Raw genomic sequence first — 11200 nt, forward strand, 5'->3', positions numbered from 1 at the left:
TAGGAAAAATAACTTCTTCGAACAACTTGACATTTTTAAAATGAACCATCATGGGCGGGGCAGCAGATAGCCGGGCAGGGAGATGAGCAAATGGTCAACCTTCCTTGCATTCATTTTACATTTCAGCATATTTTTTTAAATATTTTATTTATTTATTCATGAGAGATATGGAGAGAGAAGCAGAGACATACAGGAAGAAACAGGGTCCCCACGGGGAGCCAGATGCTGGACTTGATCCCCCGACCCCAAGATCACGACCTGAGCCGAAGGCAGATGCTCACCCACTGAGCCACCCAGGGGCCCCTACATTTCAGTATTTTTCAATTATTGTCAGTAACACCGTGAGGGAGTGATCACCATATTTTCGGTTCTCAGTGCCCCCAGAGATCTGTAGTCGGGGGGCTAAGTCTCGAGACAGGGGGGAAAGTGATTCCCAGTTGAGCAGGCTCCCCTCCCTACACGTACAGTGACAGAAGGGCTCTACTTGTGGGAGCACCTGGATCAGGGAGCATGTCCATCCCTGCTCTGGACACTCAGCATTCTTTTTGCCCCCCCTCCCCACCTTGCACCTGAATCTCCTTCACGTGACTGAGGCATCTCCCACTTTGCAAATGTGAACCCCTCCCTCTTTCTGGGGGCTCCAGAAGCTGCATGCTCGGTTCCCAGCCCCTTCGCTGCTGGGCTATAGGCACGCAAGCTTGGCTCCAGCCCAGCTTTGATTTAGGAGATGGGTGGCAGCGGCAGAGGCAGGGGTTCTGGGAGAAGTGGCCAGCGGCCAGGGGGTCACCCCAGCATCAGTGACGTCCCCACCAGCCTGGGTCTGATTTGGACATTGCTCCTGCCTGGGTCCCCGCCGAGGCTGTTTCCCCCAACCCTTCCAGAGAAATCTCTGAGCTCCTCTATATCATCCTGAGAAACTCCTTTTCTGCTTATATCAGCTGGAATCAGTTTCTAATGTTTGCAGCTAAAACCCTGAGCAGGGGGCACCTGGGTGACTCAGTCCATTAAGCGTCTGCCTTCAGCTCTGGTCATGATCTTGGGGTCCTGGGATCGAGCCGCGCGTTAGGCTCCCTGCTCGATGGGGAGTCTGCTTCTCCCTTTCTCTCTGCCCCACCCCACCCTGCTCTTGTGCTCTCTCTCCCTCTCTTTCTCCCTCTCAAATAAATAAATAAAATCTTTAACAATTAAATAAAGGGGCACCTGGGTGGCCTAGTGCTTGATCATCTGCCTTCAGCTCAGGACGTTATCCCAGGGTCCTAGGGTTGAGTCCCACATCGGGCTCCTTGCATGTGAGCTTCTCCCTCTGCCTGTGTCTCTGACTCTCTCTCTGCATCTCTCATGAATAAATAAAATCTTAAAAAAAAAAAAAAAGAAGAAGAAGAAGAAAGATTCCTATTTGACTTCCACTTTCCGCAATATGGCTAACTAGGCTACCTCCTTGACCCTCAGACAAAATCAACTGAAATGCTGGCTGTAATGTTTAAAAAAAAAAAAAAAAAATTTCGGATGTTTCCTAACAAAGAAGGGAGGAATATTCAAAGGACAAAAGCTACAGCAGCTAACCAAGTGCCACTTTTCACCTGGAGGGCATTTGACAAACCCTGCAGGTATCAGCCCCTCACAAGGACCGAGGAGACAGAGGACAAAGACCAGGGCTCACCCGAGGTGGGAGCTAAAGGAGCCTTCTCCCCATAAATCTGAAATCCCAAAGAGCCACCCCCACTGTGTCAGGGCCACTGGAATAAATGAATCCCATCCCGCCTCCACGTGTGTTTCCTTGCGTTGCCATAACAAAGTCCCACAAACTTGGTGACTTAACAGAAGCCTATTTTCTCACAGTTCAAGGGACCAGAAATCCAAAATCAGTATCACTAGGCTGAATTCAAGATGTTGAAAAGTCTTCAGAGGTTTTGGGGGACGATGTATTCCTTCTTCTTGCAAATGGCAGCGTCCCTGGGCTGGTGGCAGTGTCACTCCTGTCTCTGCTTCTGTATTCACATGACCTTCTCCCTTCTGTCTCTCTCTTATGAGGACACTTGTGGTTTGCCTGTGAGCCCCACCCAGATAATCCAAGAAATTTCCCCATCTCAAGAAACCCAATTTGAGCACATCTGCAAAGACCCTGTTTCCAAATAAAGTCACATTCACAGGTGTCAGGGATTAGGATCTGGCATCTCTGGGGTTATTGTTCAGCCTACCACACATCCCTACCACCGACTACAGCATTTCAGTTGATACTGAGGGAGCTTTTGTCTTGGTTTTGATCGTGTTTTCTGCTTGAAGGGGCAAAATACATCTTTCCTGAAAAGTGCTCTAAAGATTTACAGCCCTAGATCACACTGTCCGTCCAGGTGGTCAAGTAACAGGGTTAGCTGTTAGAAATCATGAAACACAAGAGGAAAGCATGGTGTCCAAGAGCCAGCAGAAGCAGCAGGCAGTTCATCAGACCCACAAAGACTTCAGAACCGGCCATAAACAGAATAGACAGCATGCTTAGTGCAGTTAGATACATGTAAGGGGCACTGATCGCGTCCAGAATGCACAAGAGGCTGGATCATTCAGCTTTACTGGGGTAGCACATGAATCCCAAATATCAGCAACTTCTTCATTCTAGGATCTAGGCTAAAGGACATGCTACGTGAGGGAAGAAATGCCAACCCCACAGAGGTTCTTAGAGCTTCTGCTTGGACGTGGGGCGGGTCACTTCTGTCCACATTCCTTGGTCAAAGACATGACCAAGGCCAATGTCAATAGAGTGGAGAAGTACTCCTCCCCAGGGAGGAACTGCAAGTCATATAGCAACAACCAGGAATGTATAATCCTCTTACAAGGAAGGGAGTGAACAATTGGGACCAGTAATTATGATCTGCTACAGACAAAAAGAACCAAATTGATTTGAGGGGTGGGATGCAAGTAGACCTGTAGAAATGAAAAATACAATAGTTGACATTTAAAAGTCAGAGGATGAGTTTAACCACGGATTAGACACAGTTGAAGAGAGAGAAAACTTAGGGTTCAGAGAAACAGAACTATTAGGTTGTGTGTATTTATAAAGAGGGAAGGAAATTTGTTTTAAGGAATCAGCTCACAGGACTGTGGAGGCCGACAAGTCCAAAATACATAAGGCAGACTGACAGGGTAGAGACCTAGGGAAGAACTGACATTTAGTTGAGTCCAAAAGCAGCCTCAAGGAAGGATGACTTCTTCCACGAAGACCTCAATCTTTTTTCTCTTAAGGTCTTCAACTGATTGGATGAGGCCCACCCACATGATAGAGGGTAATTTGCTTTATTCAAAGTCTACTGATTTAAACGCTAATTTCACCTAAAAAATATCTTCACAGCAACATTAAGACATGTTTGATCAGATAGCTGGGTACTATGGCCCAGCCAATTTGACACATAAAATTAGCCACTGGAAGGGTAGATCTGACATGAATATCAAGGATGCAATATAGAGAAACGTAGGATAGAAAATATGAGAGGTTGGGGCCCCTGCGTGGCTCAGTGGTTGAGCATCTGCCTTCAGCTCAGGTCGTGATCCCAGGGTCCTGGGATCGAGTCCCACATCGGGCTCCCCACAGGGAGCCTGCTTCTCCCTCTGCCTGTGTCTCTGCCTCTCTCTCTGTGTCTCTCATGAATAAATAGATAAAAATCTTTTTTAAAAAAAAAAAGAAAATATGAGAGGTTAATATATAAGACATATGATGGGTAGAGATAATCTATTAATGTCTGATCACAACCTCAGAGGAGAGGTAAGAGAGGATGAGGCAACAGCACTATCTGAATATTTGAAAAAACAACGGCTGATTAAAGACACCAGTCTATGGGACACCTGGGTGGCTCGGTGGTTGGGCGCCTGCCTTTGGCTCGGGTCGTGATCCTGGATCCTGGATCAGGTCCCACATCGGGCTCCCTGCGATGAGCCTGCTTCTCCCTCTGCCTGTGTCTCTGCCTCTCTCTCTCAGTCTGTGTCTCATGAATGAATAAATAAATCTTAAAAAAAAAAAAAAAAAAAAAAAAGACACCAGTCTACCATATCAGGAGTCCCAACAAATCCCAAGCTGGACAAATAAGAAAAAAAATCACATTAAAAAAAAAGGGGGGGAATCCCTGGGTGGCTCAGCGGTTTGGCCCCCTGCCTTTGGCCCAGGGCATGATCCTGGAGTCCCGGGATCAAGTCCCACGTCGGGCTCCCTGCATGGAGCCTGCTTCTCCCTCTGTGTCTCTGCCTCTCACACATCTCTGTGTTTCTCATGAATAAATAAATAAAATCTTAAAAAAAAAAAAAAGGAAAGAAATCACATCAGAGTGAATTTGACAGGATGTCAGAAACAGAGAAGGTAGATGACCTTCAAAGGAAGAACAATATTAAGTTTACAGATTATTTCTCAGCAGTTTTAATAGAACCCCGAAGTGGGTGGAATACGTTCCAAGTGCTTCAAAAATCTTGGCTGACTTAGAACTGCATATCCTGCAAATTTTGTATCCCTCCAGGAAAGGGGACAAAATACTCAGACAAACAAAAGTTGAGAGCGTTTGACATCAAAAGGTCTTTATCAGATAAAGTTCTAACGGGCGTATGTTAGGCAGAAGGATACTATTCCCACACCGAAGTTACGACACGTAAGAAGAAAAGAGGAAAGAAACTGGTAAATTCGTGAGAAAACCTAAACAAACACTGACTGCATGAAACAGCAATAATATATTCTGGGTTGGCAATGCAACAACTTAAACCCAAGAAGGCAAACAACTGCAGATAATGTGACCTAATGTTCCTGTTGTGTTAGGGCACCTGGGTGGCTCAGTGGTTGAGCGTCTGTCTGCCTTTGATTCAGGGCGTGATCCTAGAGACCCTGGATCAAGGCCCACATCGGGCTCCCTGCAGGGAGCCTGCTTCTCCCTCTGCCTGTGTCTCTGCCTCTCTCTGTGTGTCTCTAACGAATAGATAAATAAAATATTTAAGAAAAATGTTCCTGTTGTGTTTCAGAGAAGAATAATGGCAGTGGTTCATTTGAGACATGGATAAGTTAAGTATGTTAAGATTTCGAGAGTAACCTCATCACTAGAGAAGTGCTTCCCAACTGGGGACAGTTTCGACCCCAGGGATCGTGTGACAATGTCTGGGAACGTTTTTGGTTGTCAAACCTGGAGGGGTGTTACTGGCCCCCGGTGAATAGAAGCTAGGAAAGGGCAAAGCATCCAACAATGCACAAGACAGCCAACACACAACAAAGAATTATCCAGCCCAAAATATCAATAGAGGAGAGGTTGAGAAGCTCTGTACTACAAGGAAAAGCAGAGTAAGAAAAATGACTCAGTCAAGAGATTACACTGACAAAAAAGAAGAGATCTTATTTAAAAAAAAAAAAAAAAAAAAAAAAAAGACAGAACAAATGGAAAACATAAGTAAGGGCAGCCCTGGAGGCTCAGCGGTTTAGCGCCTGCCTTCAGTCCAGGGCCTGATCCTGGAGACCCGGGATCAAGTCCCACATCAGGGAGCCTGCTTCTCCCTCTGCCTGTGTCTCTGCCTCTCTCTCTCTCTCTCTCTCTCTGTGCCTCTCATGAATAAATGAATAAAATCTTAAAAAAAAGAAAACATAAGTAATATAATAGAAATACATCAAAAAGTAAAAGGACTAAGTGATCCAGTAGAAGATAAAATGGTCAGTGTGTATTTTTAAAATGATTGTAAAATTGTACCTGTTTCTAAAAGACCCAGAGAAAACATACACACATAGAAAAATTGGAAGTAGCAAGAGGACAAAGGATATGCCAGGCAAATCCTCACCAAGAAAGCCAATTTCATTACATCAACATCATACAAAGAAGATGTTAAGGCACAAAGCATCTTCATAAGAAGCTTCGGTTCATCGGGAAGGTAAAGTGGTTCTAAACATGCACACACTGCACAGCACAGCTTCAAAAGAGATAAAAATGGACAGAGCCACAGGAGAGCCAGACAAATTCACTGTCATATTGAGATAGTGATAATGGCTACGACTTGTGTCACGCTGACAGCAAGCCAGACGCTGTGCTGGGCACGTTACCAATTCTGTTGTCTGTTGACTCTAAAATGCCACCAGTTATGACGCACCATTAGTATTTGAACTAGAAAAAAGGAAGAGGGGCGCCTGGGTGGCCCAGTCGGTTATGCATCTGACTCTTAATCTCGGCTCAGATCTTGATCTCAGGGTGGAGAGTTCAAGGCCTGTGTTGGGCTCCACACTGAGTGTGGAGACTACTCTTTAAAAAGTAGAAGAGGGGATTCCTGGGTGGCTCAGGGGTTTAGCGCCGGCCTTCGGCCCAGGGCATGATCCTGGAGACCTGGGATCGAGTCCCACATGGGGCTCCCTGCATGGAGCCTGCTTCCCCCCCGCCGCCTGTGTCTCTGCCTCTCTCTGTGTGTGTCTTTCATGAATAAATAAAATCTTTAAAAATAAAAAAATTAAAAATAAATAAAAAATAAAAAGTAGAAGAAAAATGGGACACCTGGGTGGCTCAGCGATTGAGCATCTGCCTTTGGCTCAGGGTGTGATCCCAGAGTCCCAGGATCGAGTCGCCATCGAGTCCCTGCATGGAGCCTGCTTCTCCCTCTGCCTTGTGTCTCTGCCTCTCTCTCTGTGTCTCTCATGAGCAAATAAATAAATAAATAATTTAAAAAATAAGTAGGAGAAAGAAAGAAGAAAGAAGAAAGAAAGAAAAGAAAGAAAGAAAGAAAGAAAGAAAGAAAGAAAGAAAGAAAGAAAGAAAGAAAGAAAGAAAGAAAATGAAATCCCTTTTTCTACACGGTGCAACTATTTGGGGTGTCTCCCTTTCAAATGCACTAGAAACTTTTTTTTTTTTTGCTTTTTTTTAAAGATTTTTAATTATTTGAGAGAGAAAGCACAGGCAGAGTGGGGGAGGGAGAGGGAGCAGACTCCCTGCTGAGCACAGAGCCCGACATGGGGCTCGATCCCAGGACCCCAGGATCTTGATCTGAGCTGAAGGCAGATGTTTAACTGACTGAGCCACCCAGGTGGCACCCCTTCCTTTTATTTTCTTTTTTAATTAAGTGATATTATTGACAAAGTTATCATGTATTAAGTGCTTACTGTGTGCCAGGCTTTGTGGTTTATTATCTCACCTACGCTCTGTGTGGAACCTTCGGCAGGAACCTCTGAAACGGTGTGACAGCATGAGTTCCTCCTCCGCGATCTGTGACCAGGGAGGTGGCCTGTGCCCTGCAGGTAGTCAGGGTGGGTTGTGCTGCCTCGTTGAATGTCTGGAGCCCAGCCCTGGTGAGGAGGATGTGGGCAACTGGCTGCTGAGCTGCAAACTTTGCAGCGAGGCAACTGGGGGGAAGCCCACTTACATGGGGAATGTGTCCTGTTTGTTCCAAAGGCCGCTGAGGGCAGCCAGCCAGCCGAGCCACCTTCCCCTCCTCCGGGTCCTTCCCCTGGGAACCCAGCCTGATGGGAGAGGAACTCAGTACACTTCCTTGGGGGGCTCCTGTCCTGCTGCCCTGAGCCCCCAAAGTGTCTGTTTCCCCTCCCACTCCTGTGGCCCCATCACCACCACCCAGGGAGCTGTAGAAATGCCAATGCCCAGCTTGCCCTGACCCATTAATTCCGGCTCTCTGGGGCGATATCCAGGCATCACTATCTTATAAAGTTCCCTCAGGTTATTCCGACGTGCAACCCAGACGGAGAACCACTGCTCTCTTAGAGCATCTGTGCTATTGTTCAAGAAAAAAACCATAGGCCCAAGATGGCGTCTCTGAGGCCAAGTCGCCAACCTGGGGCTTGATACGTGATCTAACTGCAGTTCCAACCGCCCCCAGAAACGGAGTCTCAACTGGTCAGTCAGGGCCAAGGTGTCTGCCATGTGGGCCCCTTCGGTCCCCCCAAAGGAAGATGAGATCATCTGCTTGATAAGACCCCTTACTCTACCCCCCGAAGGGGAAGCCTTACCTGCAACAGTCCTTTGCTTCCAGTAATAATTTTCTTGCCCACCCTCCTTCCTTCCATAACATCCTACCATTTGGTACAACTCCTCAGAGCGCCCTTCTACTTGTAGATGGGGTGCCGCACCATTCTGGAATCACTTAACAAAGCCAGTGAGATCTTCAAATTTACTTGGTTGAGTTTTTGTTAATAACAGCAGGTTGTGGGACGCCTGGGTGGCTCAGTGGTTGAGCCTTTGGCTCAGGTCGTGATCCTGGGGTCCTGGGATTGAGTCCCGCATCAGGCTCCCCACAGGGAACCTGCTTCTCCCTTTGGCTGTGTCTCTGCCTCTCTCTGTGTCTCTCATGAGTAAATAAATAAAATCTTTTTAAAATATAAATAAATAACAGTAGGTTGTGAGTACCTGCTGACCTGTACTCCCTGTGTCTTCCTGTTCTCTAGCCTTCAAAGGGAGTACTCTTGCTTTTAATACGCAGCTAACACGGCCCACCCACCACCCTGTGCTTTTCTAGGAAGGTCAGAGGTCATCTGGGGTTGTGAGCATCTCAAGCAGTCACCGCCCCCCTCCCCCTGCACTGCTTCAGGCTTTGGAGGTGCTCACTACTGGGTCGTCTGGGAAGCAGTTCTTGGCGCTGCTTCTACCCCTTTCCCTGGGCCAGTACCTGTCCCAGAGCCTGGTACTAAGAAATATCTATTGAATCACTGGCTAATAAAAAAAAAAAAAAAAAAAAAAATGGTGAACTGAAGCCTTCTTGAATATGTGAGGGTGACACATAGGGACGAAGTCTAGAGTCATAAGCACATGCAGATGAAACAGAGCTGATTCTGCTCAGATTAAGTAAGTTCACAGAACACCATAAATCACATGAAAGACAGCAACAAATCCAGTGAAAAGTGTCCAGGTCAAAAAAGGGAGGGGGGGTATTCTTTCAGGTTATCCTGATTCCTTTTACATTGAGTTGAAGTTGCTTTTCAGATCCAACTGCATATCAGAAGTCACTAAGAATTTTACAGCGTCTCCATCCATTCCCCATTCTTAATATTTTGGTGTCTCATTGCTAAATGTAGCGTCTAATTTAGTCCACAGTGGAAGAACCCGTTGGAATCACCCCCTCAATGGCAAACTCTGTTTTGGGTTTTTTTTTTAATATTTTATTTATTTATTCATGAGAGACACAGAGAAAGAGGCTGAGACATAGGCAGAGGGAGAGAAGCAGGCTTCCTGCAGGGACTCTGATGTGGGACTCGATCCCAGAATCCCGGGATTATGACCCGAGCCAAAGGCAGATGCTCAACCACTGAGCCACCCAGACGTCCCAAAAACTGTTTTAATGTTAAAAGCCATCTTGGAGCCCAAGGACTAATCATGGAATATTTTCAGGAATGAGCTTTTAAAATTTAGCTCTTTGGCTGTTTAGATAAGCCCACCATCAAGGAGTTTCTAGAACCATATTGGGTCAAATATTCTCAGTCCTTGTTGAATGCTCTGATCACCCTCCTTAGAGGCAGATGTGAGAATTTAAGGGTTGCTGTGCCCCTAGATTTGTTATTTTCCCCAAAGATTGGCTCTACGGTTTATGCCACGATGGGCTCCTGAGACTACCACCATCACTTGGCGTTTGCTTGTGGCTTCTGTCATCGGAAGTCACACCTAATTTCTCAGGTTTCATTCTCACCAAAAGGCGAGGAAGACACAAACAGAGCTACATAAGGGTGGATTGGACACTATGGAAGAAAAGTTAAGTTAAACAAAAATCACTATTTTCCCTTTCTTTTTCTAGCCTTCCAGAAGTTTCACTCATGGAACTAACTCAGGGCTAGAAAACACAGTCTTTTTTTTTTTTTTTTTTTAGAAAACACAGTCTTAAAAAGTGACAACAGATTGGATTTGCCAAACAAAACCAGGGAATGCTCATACTTGGATGGCTCCTATATGAAACTGAAAGAGGTTTTTGTGGCTAATAACACCCAGCACGGCCTCCAGGAAGCCACATAGACATGCAATACTAATATCGGTGCAAAGAACACAGGAAGTTCTCCATGAACCCTCAAGGGGGTTGGTGGCCCTCCTCTGTCCTGCCCAGCATCCTGTGTGAACTGCAATTTCAGTAGTTTAAAAAATAATAATAATAACGGCTTTCCTGAGATGTAATTCAGACACTACACAATGTACTCATTTGAAGCATATCATAAAATTATAATATTATAAATGCAAACATTTTCAGCATATTCACAAAGCTGAGCAGCTGTCACCACTATCCACTTGCAGAACATTTTCATCTCCCTATAAAGAGGTCCCCTACCCATTAGCAGTCCCTCCGCATTCCTCCCTCCCCTCTCAGCCCTTAAGAACTACTAATCTACTGTAGGTGTCAATGGATTTGCCTATTCTGGACATTTAAATATAAGTGGAATCCATACAGTATGTGATCCTCTTTCACTTAACATAATATTCCCGAGAGTCATCCATGCTGTACAGTGTGTAGCCACACTTCATTTGCTTTTATTGCTGTTTATTGCTTGGTCATCATATCATTGTATGGATAGACCATATTGTGCTTAGCCATTCTCCAGCTGGTGATCACTTGGACCACTTCCACTGTTTGATCCCATGAATAAAACTGCTACGCACATTTGTGTACAGGTCTTTTGTGTGGACATGTGTCTTCGGTTCTCTTGGGTAGATACCTAGGAGTGGAATTGCTGGGTCATATGAGAATTTTATGTTTAGCTGTTTGATCAACTGCCGGAGTGTTTTCCTAAGCAGTTTCATACTTTTCAGCAATCTTTCTGAAACTGTGCCCCATAGGGTTAATGAGGTTAAACCTGTCACCAGCAAGACCCCTCCTAGCCCCCTTCTTCACAGGAATGTTAACTTCATCTTTGAGAGGCAATTAAGAAGAGCTCCAGTGGCCTAGATCATTTTGAGCTCGACCACTGACTCATACCTGTGTGATGGGCCAGGGAGTATCCCAGGCACCTCTACCTCATTATAATGTTAAAATCCCCACCCAAAAAGGAGGACAAGCTTCATTCACATAACACAGGATGTGTGTATAGGCATGTTTTCTAAGCATACCTGTGCAACTCTATGCCCATTTTTACATATGATGACAAACTCCCCCTTTCTGAATCTTCATCCTAACCCCAAATAAAAGATACCCACTCACCCTTACTCAGTGAGTCACAACTTTGGATGTTATTCTCCATGATCTCTGATTTGCTGTAGATAAAGTATCCTTTGTGTGACAACTC

The sequence above is a fragment of the Canis lupus genome, chromosome 31 (assembly GCF_011100685.1).
Source record: "Canis lupus familiaris isolate Mischka breed German Shepherd chromosome 31, alternate assembly UU_Cfam_GSD_1.0, whole genome shotgun sequence".
In the NCBI taxonomy this organism is placed as follows: Eukaryota; Metazoa; Chordata; class Mammalia; order Carnivora; family Canidae; genus Canis; species Canis lupus.